The sequence below is a fragment of the Hypomesus nipponensis genome, chromosome 6 (genome assembly GCF_054491055.1).
Source record: "Hypomesus nipponensis isolate SF chromosome 6, ASM5449105v1, whole genome shotgun sequence".
Classification (NCBI taxonomy): domain Eukaryota; kingdom Metazoa; phylum Chordata; class Actinopteri; order Osmeriformes; family Osmeridae; genus Hypomesus; species Hypomesus nipponensis.
Genome location: NC_140366.1, coordinates 1,068,751 through 1,075,000, shown reverse-complemented (window position 1 = coordinate 1,075,000; position 6,250 = coordinate 1,068,751). Strand labels below are relative to the sequence as shown.

Genomic DNA, 6,250 nt, shown 5'->3' with positions numbered 1-6,250 from the left:
ACCTGGTATTCCCAGGCGGTCTCCCATCCAAGTACTAACCAGGCCCGACCCTGCTTAGCTTCCGAGATCAGACGAGATCGGGCGTTGCCAGGCTGGTATGGCCGTACGAAATAAGTTGACAACCATAGGCTACTTATCCATATACAGATTTAGCAATTGACAATGCAAGGTGGTCTCTCTCTCTCTCTCTCGTGTCAAAATGAAAACAGCTTCCAGCCCCTTTCATGAAGGACTACTTGTGCATATTGCAAGATGTCAGTTTCTAAGTGAATGAGCAAAAGAGCATACAGCACCTGGTATTCCCAGGCGGTCTCCCATCCAAGTACTAACCAGGCCCGACCCTGCTTAGCTTCCGAGATCAGACGAGATCGGGCGTTGCCAGGCTGGTATGGCCGTACGAAATAAGTTGACAACCATAGGCTACTTATCCATATACAGATTTAGCAATTGACAATGCAAGGTAGTCTCTCTCTCTCTCTCTCTCTCTCGTGTCAAAATGAAAACAGCTTCCAGCCCCTTTCATGAAGGACTACTTGTGCATATTGCAAGATGTCAGTTTCTAAGTGAATGAGCAAAAGAGCATACAGCACCTGGTATTCCCAGGCGGTCTCCCATCCAAGTACTAACCAGGCCCGACCCTGCTTAGCTTCCGAGATCAGACGAGATCGGGCGTTGCCAGGCTGGTATGGCCGTACGAAATAAGTTGACAACCATAGGCTACTTATCCATATACAGATTTAGCAATTGACAATGCAAGGTGGTCTCTCTCTCTCTCTCTCGTGTCAAAATGAAAACAGCTTCCAGCCCCTTTCATGAAGGACTACTTGTGCATATTGCAAGATTTCAGTTTCTAAGTGAATGAGCAAAAGAGCATACAGCACCTGGTATTCCCAGGCGGTCTCCCATCCAAGTACTAACCAGGCCCGACCCTGCTCAGCTTCCGAGATCAGACGAGATCGGGCGTTGCCAGGCTGGTATGGCCGTACGAAATAAGTTGACAACCATAGGCTACTTATCCATATACAGATTTAGCAATTGACAATGCAAGGTAGTCTCTCTCTCTCTCTCTCTCTCTCTCTCTCTCTCTCTCTCTCTCTCTCTCGTGTCAAAATGAAAACAGCTTCCAGCCCCTTTCATGAAGGACTACTTGTGCATATTGCAAGATGTCAGTTTTTAAGTGAATGAGCAAAAGAGCATACAGCACCTGGTATTCCCAGGCGGTCTCCCATCCAAGTACTAACCAGGCCCGACCCTGCTTAGCTTACGAGATCAGACGTGATCGGGCGTTGCCAGGCTGGTATGGCCGTACGAAATAAGTTGACAACCATAGGCTACTTATCCATATACAGATTTAGCAATTGACAATGCAAGGTGGTCTCTCTCTCTCTCTCTCTCTCTCTCTCGTGTCAAAATGAAAACAGCTTCCAGCCCCTTTCATGAAGGACTACTTGTGCATATTGCAAGATGTCAGTTTCTAAGTGAATGAGCAAAAGAGCATACAGCACCTGGTATTCCCAGGCGGTCTCCCATCCAAGTACTAACCAGGCCCGACCCTGCTTAGCTTCCGAGATCAGACGAGATCGGGCGTTGCCAGGCTGGTATGGCCGTACGAAATAAGTTGACAACCATAGGTTACTTATCCATATACAGATTTAGCAATTGACAATGCAAGGTGGTCTCTCTCTCTCTCTCTCTCGTGTCAAAATGAAAACAGCTTCCAGCCCCTTTCATGAAGGACTACTTGTGCATATTGCAAGATTTCAGTTTCTAAGTGAATGAGCAAAAGAGCATACAGCACCTGGTATTCCCAGGCGGTCTCCCATCCAAGTACTAACCAGGCCCGACCCTGCTTAGCTTCCGAGATCAGACGAGATCGGGCGTTGCCAGGCTGGTATGGCCGTACGAAATAAGTTGACAACCATAGGCTACTTATCCATATACAGATTTAGCAATTGACAATGCAAGGTAGTCTCTCTCTCTCTCTCTCTCTCTCTCTCTCGTGTCAAAATGAAAACAGCTTCCAGCCCCTTTCATGAAGGACTACTTGTGCATATTGCAAGATGTCAGTTTCTAAGTGAATGAGCAAAAGAGCATACAGCACCTGGTATTCCCAGGCGGTCTCCCATCCAAGTACTAACCAGGCCCGACCCTGCTTAGCTTCCGAGATCAGACGAGATCGGGCGTTGCCAGGCTGGTATGGCCGTACTAAATAAGTTGACAACCATAGGCTACTTATCCATATACAGATTTAGCAATTGACAATGCAAGGTAGTCTCTCTCTCTCTCTCTCTCGTGTCAAAATGAAAACAGCTTCCAGCCCCTTTCATGAAGGACTACTTGTGCATATTGCAAGATGTCAGTTTCTAAGTGAATGAGCAAAAGAGCATACAGCACCTGGTATTCCCAGGCGGTCTCCCATCCAAGTACTAACCAGGCCCGACCCTGCTTAGCTTCCGAGATCAGACGAGATAGGGCGTTGCCAGGCTGGTATGGCCGTACGAAATAAGTTGACAACCATAGGCTACTTATCCATATACAGATTTAGCAATTGACAATGCAAGGTGGTCTCTCTCTCTCTCTCTCTCTCTCTCTCTCTCTCTCTCTCTCTCTCTCTCTCTCTCGTGTCAAAATGAAAACAGCTTCCAGCCCCTTTCATGAAGGACTACTTGTGCATATTGCAAGATGTCAGTTTCTAAGTGAATGAGCAAAAGAGCATACAGCACCTGGTATTCCCAGGCGGTCTCCCATCCAAGTACTAACCAGACCCGACCCTGCTTAGCTTCCGAGATCAGACGTGATCGGGCGTTGCCAGGCTGGTATGGCCGTACGAAATAAGTTGACAACCATAGGCTACTTATCCATATACAGATTTAGCAATTGACAATGCAAGGTGGTCTCTCTCTCTCTCTCTCGTGTCAAAATGAAAACAGTTTCCAGCCCCTTTCATGAAGGACTACTTGTGCATATTGCAAGATGTCAGTTTCTAAGTGAATGAGCAAAAGAGCATACAGCACCTGGTATTCCCAGGCGGTCTCCCATCCAAGTACTAACCAGGCCCGACCCTGCTTAGCTTCCGAGATCAGACGAGATCGGGCGTTGCCAGGCTGGTATGGCCGTACGAAATAAGTTGACAACCATAGGCTACTTATCCATATACAGATTTAGCAATTGACAATGCAAGGTGGTCTCTCTCTCTCTCTCTCGTGTCAAAATGAAAACAGCTTCCAGCCCCTTTCATGAAGGACTACTTGTGCATATTGCAAGATGTCAGTTTCTAAGTGAATGAGCAAAAGAGCATACAGCACCTGGTATTCCCAGGCGGTCTCCCATCCAAGTACTAACCAGGCCCGACCCTGCTTAGCTTCCGAGATCAGACGTGATCGGGCGTTGCCAGGCTGGTATGGCCGTACGAAATAAGTTGACAACCATAGGCTACTTATCCATATACAGATTTAGCAATTGACAATGCAAGGTGGTCTCTCTCTCTCTCTCTCTCTCTCTCTCTCGTGTCAAAATGAAAACAGCTTCCAGCCCCTTTCATGAAGGACTACTTGTGCATATTGCAAGATGTCAGTTTCTAAGTGAATGAGCAAAAGAGCATACAGCACCTGGTATTCCCAGGCGGTCTCCCATCCAAGTACTAACCAGGCCCGACCCTGCTTAGCTTCCGAGATCAGACGTGATCGGGCGTTGCCAGGCTGGTATGGCCGTACGAAATAAGTTGACAACCATAGGCTACTTATCCATATACAGATTTGGCATTTGACAATGCAAGGTGGTCTCTCTCTCTCTCTCTCTCTCTCTCTCTCGTGTCAAAATGAAAACAGTTTCCAGCCCCTTTCATGAAGGACTACTTGTGCATATTGCAAGATGTCAGTTTCTAAGTGAATGAGCAAAAGAGCATACAGCACCTGGTATTCCCAGGCGGTCTCCCATCCAAGTACTAACCAGGCCCGACCCTGCTTAGCTTCCGAGATCAGACGAGATCGGGCGTTGCCAGGCTGGTATGGCCGTACGAAATAAGTTGACAACCATAGGCTACTTATCCATATACAGATTTAGCAATTGACAATGCAAGGTAGTCTCTCTCTCTCTCTCGTGTCAAAATGAAAACAGCTTCCAGCCCCTTTCATGAAGGACTACTTGTGCATATTGCAAGATGTCAGTTTCTAAGTGAATGAGCAAAAGAGCATACAGCACCTGGTATTCCCAGGCGGTCTCCCATCCAAGTACTAACCAGGCCCGACCCTGCTTAGCTTCCGAGATCAGACGTGATCGGGCGTTGCCAGGCTGGTATGGCCGTACGAAATAAGTTGACAACCATAGGCTACTTATCCATATACAGATTTAGCAATTGACAATGCAAGGTGGTCTCTCTCTCTCTCTCTCTCTCTCTCTCTCTCGTGTCAAAATGAAAACAGCTTCCAGCCCCTTTCATGAAGGACTACTTGTGCATATTGCAAGATGTCAGTTTCTAAGTGAATGAGCAAAAGAGCATACAGCACCTGGTATTCCCAGGCGGTCTCCCATCCAAGTACTAACCAGGCCCGACCCTGCTTAGCTTCCGAGATCAGACGTGATCGGGCGTTGCCAGGCTGGTATGGCCGTACGAAATAAGTTGACAACCATAGGCTACTTATCCATATACAGATTTGGCATTTGACAATGCAAGGTGGTCTCTCTCTCTCTCTCTCTCTCTCTCTCTCTCTCGTGTCAAAATGAAAACAGTTTCCAGCCCCTTTCATGAAGGACTACTTGTGCATATTGCAAGATGTCAGTTTCTAAGTGAATGAGCAAAAGAGCATACAGCACCTGGTATTCCCAGGCGGTCTCCCATCCAAGTACTAACCAGGCCCGACCCTGCTTAGCTTCCGAGATCAGACGAGATCGGGCGTTGCCAGGCTGGTATGGCCGTACGAAATAAGTTGACAACCATAGGCGACTTATCCATATACAGATTTAGCAATTGACAATGCAAGGTAGTCTCTCTCTCTCTCTCGTGTCAAAATGAAAACAGCTTCCAGCCCCTTTCATGAAGGACTACTTGTGCATATTGCAAGATGTCAGTTTCTAAGTGAATGAGCAAAAGAGCATACAGCACCTGGTATTCCCAGGCGGTCTCCCATCCAAGTACTAACCAGGCCCGACCCTGCTTAGCTTCCGAGATCAGACAAGATCGGGCGTTGCCAGGCTGGTATGGCCGTACGAAATAAGTTGACAACCATAGGCTACTTATCCATATACAGATTTAGCAATTGACAATGCAAGGTGGTCTCTCTCTCTCTCTCTCTCGTGTCAAAATGAAAACAGCTTCCAGCCCCTTTCATGAAGGACTACTTGTGCATATTGCAAGATTTCAGTTTCTAAGTGAATGAGCAAAAGAGCATACAGCACCTGGTATTCCCAGGCGGTCTCCCATCCAAGTACTAACCAGGCCCGACCCTGCTTAGCTTCCGAGATCAGACGAGATCGGGCGTTGCCAGGCTGGTATGGCCGTACGAAATAAGTTGACAACCATAGGCTACTTATCCATATACAGATTTAGCAATTGACAATGCAAGGTAGTCTCTCTCTCTCTCTCTCTCTCTCTCTCTCGTGTCAAAATGAAAACAGCTTCCAGCCCCTTTCATGAAGGACTACTTGTGCATATTGCAGGATGTCAGTTTCTAAGTGAATGAGCAAAAGAGCATACAGCACCTGGTATTCCCAGGCGGTCTCCCATCCAAGTACTAACCAGGCCCGACCCTGCTTAGCTTCCGAGATCAGACGAGATCGGGCGTTGCCAGGCTGGTATGGCCGTACTAAATAAGTTGACAACCATAGGCTACTTATCCATATACAGATTTAGCAATTGACAATGCAAGGTAGTCTCTCTCTCTCTCTCTCGTGTCAAAATGAAAACAGCTTCCAGCCCCTTTCATGAAGGACTACTTGTGCATATTGCAAGATGTCAGTTTCTAAGTGAATGAGCAAAAGAGCATACAGCACCTGGTATTCCCAGGCGGTCTCCCATCCAAGTACTAACCAGGCCCGACCCTGCTTAGCTTCCGAGATCAGACGAGATCGGGCGTTGCCAGGCTGGTATGGCCGTACGAAATAAGTTGACAACCATAGGCTACTTATCCATATACAGATTTAGCAATTGACAATGCAAGGTGGTCTCTCTCTCTCTCTCTCGTGTCAAAATGAAAACAGCTTCCAGCCCCTTTCATGAAGGACTACTTGTGCATATTGCAAGATGTCAGTTTCT

The 6,250-nt window shown here is 47.2% G+C and overlaps 19 non-coding genes and 2 pseudogenes across 19 annotated transcripts in view; all 21 read right to left on the bottom strand.

The window, feature by feature from the left end:
- The window catches only part of LOC146285249 (5S ribosomal RNA), a 119-nt gene extending 10 nt beyond the window's left edge, over positions 1-109 (bottom strand). The window contains exon 1 of the ribosomal RNA XR_014759969.1: positions 1-109. This exon is cut by the window's left edge and continues 10 nt beyond it. This is a non-coding gene — a ribosomal RNA (5S ribosomal RNA).
- Positions 110-281: 172 nt separating this feature from the next.
- On the bottom strand, positions 282-400 carry LOC146285248 (5S ribosomal RNA). Its single transcript, XR_014759968.1, has one exon. It is a non-coding gene; the product is annotated as a 5S ribosomal RNA (ribosomal RNA).
- Positions 401-578: 178 nt separating this feature from the next.
- On the bottom strand, positions 579-697 carry LOC146285247 (5S ribosomal RNA). Its single transcript, XR_014759966.1, has one exon. It is a non-coding gene; the product is annotated as a 5S ribosomal RNA (ribosomal RNA).
- Positions 698-869: 172 nt separating this feature from the next.
- LOC146285246 (5S ribosomal RNA) lies at positions 870-988 on the bottom strand. Its single transcript, XR_014762041.1, has one exon. It is a non-coding gene; the product is annotated as a 5S ribosomal RNA (ribosomal RNA).
- A 204-nt stretch (positions 989-1,192) lies between these two features.
- On the bottom strand, positions 1,193-1,311 carry LOC146285245 (5S ribosomal RNA; annotated as a pseudogene).
- A 182-nt stretch (positions 1,312-1,493) lies between these two features.
- LOC146285244 (5S ribosomal RNA) lies at positions 1,494-1,612 on the bottom strand. Its single transcript, XR_014759965.1, has one exon. It is a non-coding gene; the product is annotated as a 5S ribosomal RNA (ribosomal RNA).
- A 174-nt stretch (positions 1,613-1,786) lies between these two features.
- On the bottom strand, positions 1,787-1,905 carry LOC146285243 (5S ribosomal RNA). Its single transcript, XR_014759964.1, has one exon. It is a non-coding gene; the product is annotated as a 5S ribosomal RNA (ribosomal RNA).
- A 184-nt stretch (positions 1,906-2,089) lies between these two features.
- Positions 2,090-2,208, bottom strand: LOC146285242 (5S ribosomal RNA). The gene has a single exon (XR_014761498.1). It is a non-coding gene; the product is annotated as a 5S ribosomal RNA (ribosomal RNA).
- A 174-nt stretch (positions 2,209-2,382) lies between these two features.
- LOC146285241 (5S ribosomal RNA) lies at positions 2,383-2,501 on the bottom strand (annotated as a pseudogene).
- A 210-nt stretch (positions 2,502-2,711) lies between these two features.
- LOC146285240 (5S ribosomal RNA) lies at positions 2,712-2,830 on the bottom strand. Its single transcript, XR_014761935.1, has one exon. It is a non-coding gene; the product is annotated as a 5S ribosomal RNA (ribosomal RNA).
- A 172-nt stretch (positions 2,831-3,002) lies between these two features.
- Positions 3,003-3,121, bottom strand: LOC146285239 (5S ribosomal RNA). Its single transcript, XR_014759963.1, has one exon. It is a non-coding gene; the product is annotated as a 5S ribosomal RNA (ribosomal RNA).
- Positions 3,122-3,293: 172 nt separating this feature from the next.
- LOC146285238 (5S ribosomal RNA) lies at positions 3,294-3,412 on the bottom strand. The gene has a single exon (XR_014760700.1). It is a non-coding gene; the product is annotated as a 5S ribosomal RNA (ribosomal RNA).
- Positions 3,413-3,596: 184 nt separating this feature from the next.
- On the bottom strand, positions 3,597-3,715 carry LOC146285237 (5S ribosomal RNA). The gene has a single exon (XR_014760698.1). It is a non-coding gene; the product is annotated as a 5S ribosomal RNA (ribosomal RNA).
- Positions 3,716-3,899: 184 nt separating this feature from the next.
- On the bottom strand, positions 3,900-4,018 carry LOC146285236 (5S ribosomal RNA). The gene has a single exon (XR_014759962.1). It is a non-coding gene; the product is annotated as a 5S ribosomal RNA (ribosomal RNA).
- A 170-nt stretch (positions 4,019-4,188) lies between these two features.
- Positions 4,189-4,307, bottom strand: LOC146285235 (5S ribosomal RNA). Its single transcript, XR_014760697.1, has one exon. It is a non-coding gene; the product is annotated as a 5S ribosomal RNA (ribosomal RNA).
- Positions 4,308-4,493: 186 nt separating this feature from the next.
- Positions 4,494-4,612, bottom strand: LOC146285234 (5S ribosomal RNA). Its single transcript, XR_014760696.1, has one exon. It is a non-coding gene; the product is annotated as a 5S ribosomal RNA (ribosomal RNA).
- Positions 4,613-4,800: 188 nt separating this feature from the next.
- On the bottom strand, positions 4,801-4,919 carry LOC146285233 (5S ribosomal RNA). Its single transcript, XR_014759961.1, has one exon. It is a non-coding gene; the product is annotated as a 5S ribosomal RNA (ribosomal RNA).
- Positions 4,920-5,089: 170 nt separating this feature from the next.
- Positions 5,090-5,208, bottom strand: LOC146285232 (5S ribosomal RNA). Its single transcript, XR_014761748.1, has one exon. It is a non-coding gene; the product is annotated as a 5S ribosomal RNA (ribosomal RNA).
- Positions 5,209-5,382: 174 nt separating this feature from the next.
- Positions 5,383-5,501, bottom strand: LOC146285231 (5S ribosomal RNA). Its single transcript, XR_014759960.1, has one exon. It is a non-coding gene; the product is annotated as a 5S ribosomal RNA (ribosomal RNA).
- Positions 5,502-5,685: 184 nt separating this feature from the next.
- Positions 5,686-5,804, bottom strand: LOC146285230 (5S ribosomal RNA). The gene has a single exon (XR_014761497.1). It is a non-coding gene; the product is annotated as a 5S ribosomal RNA (ribosomal RNA).
- Positions 5,805-5,976: 172 nt separating this feature from the next.
- LOC146285229 (5S ribosomal RNA) lies at positions 5,977-6,095 on the bottom strand. Its single transcript, XR_014759959.1, has one exon. It is a non-coding gene; the product is annotated as a 5S ribosomal RNA (ribosomal RNA).
- Between the last annotated feature and the right edge of the window lie 155 nt (positions 6,096-6,250).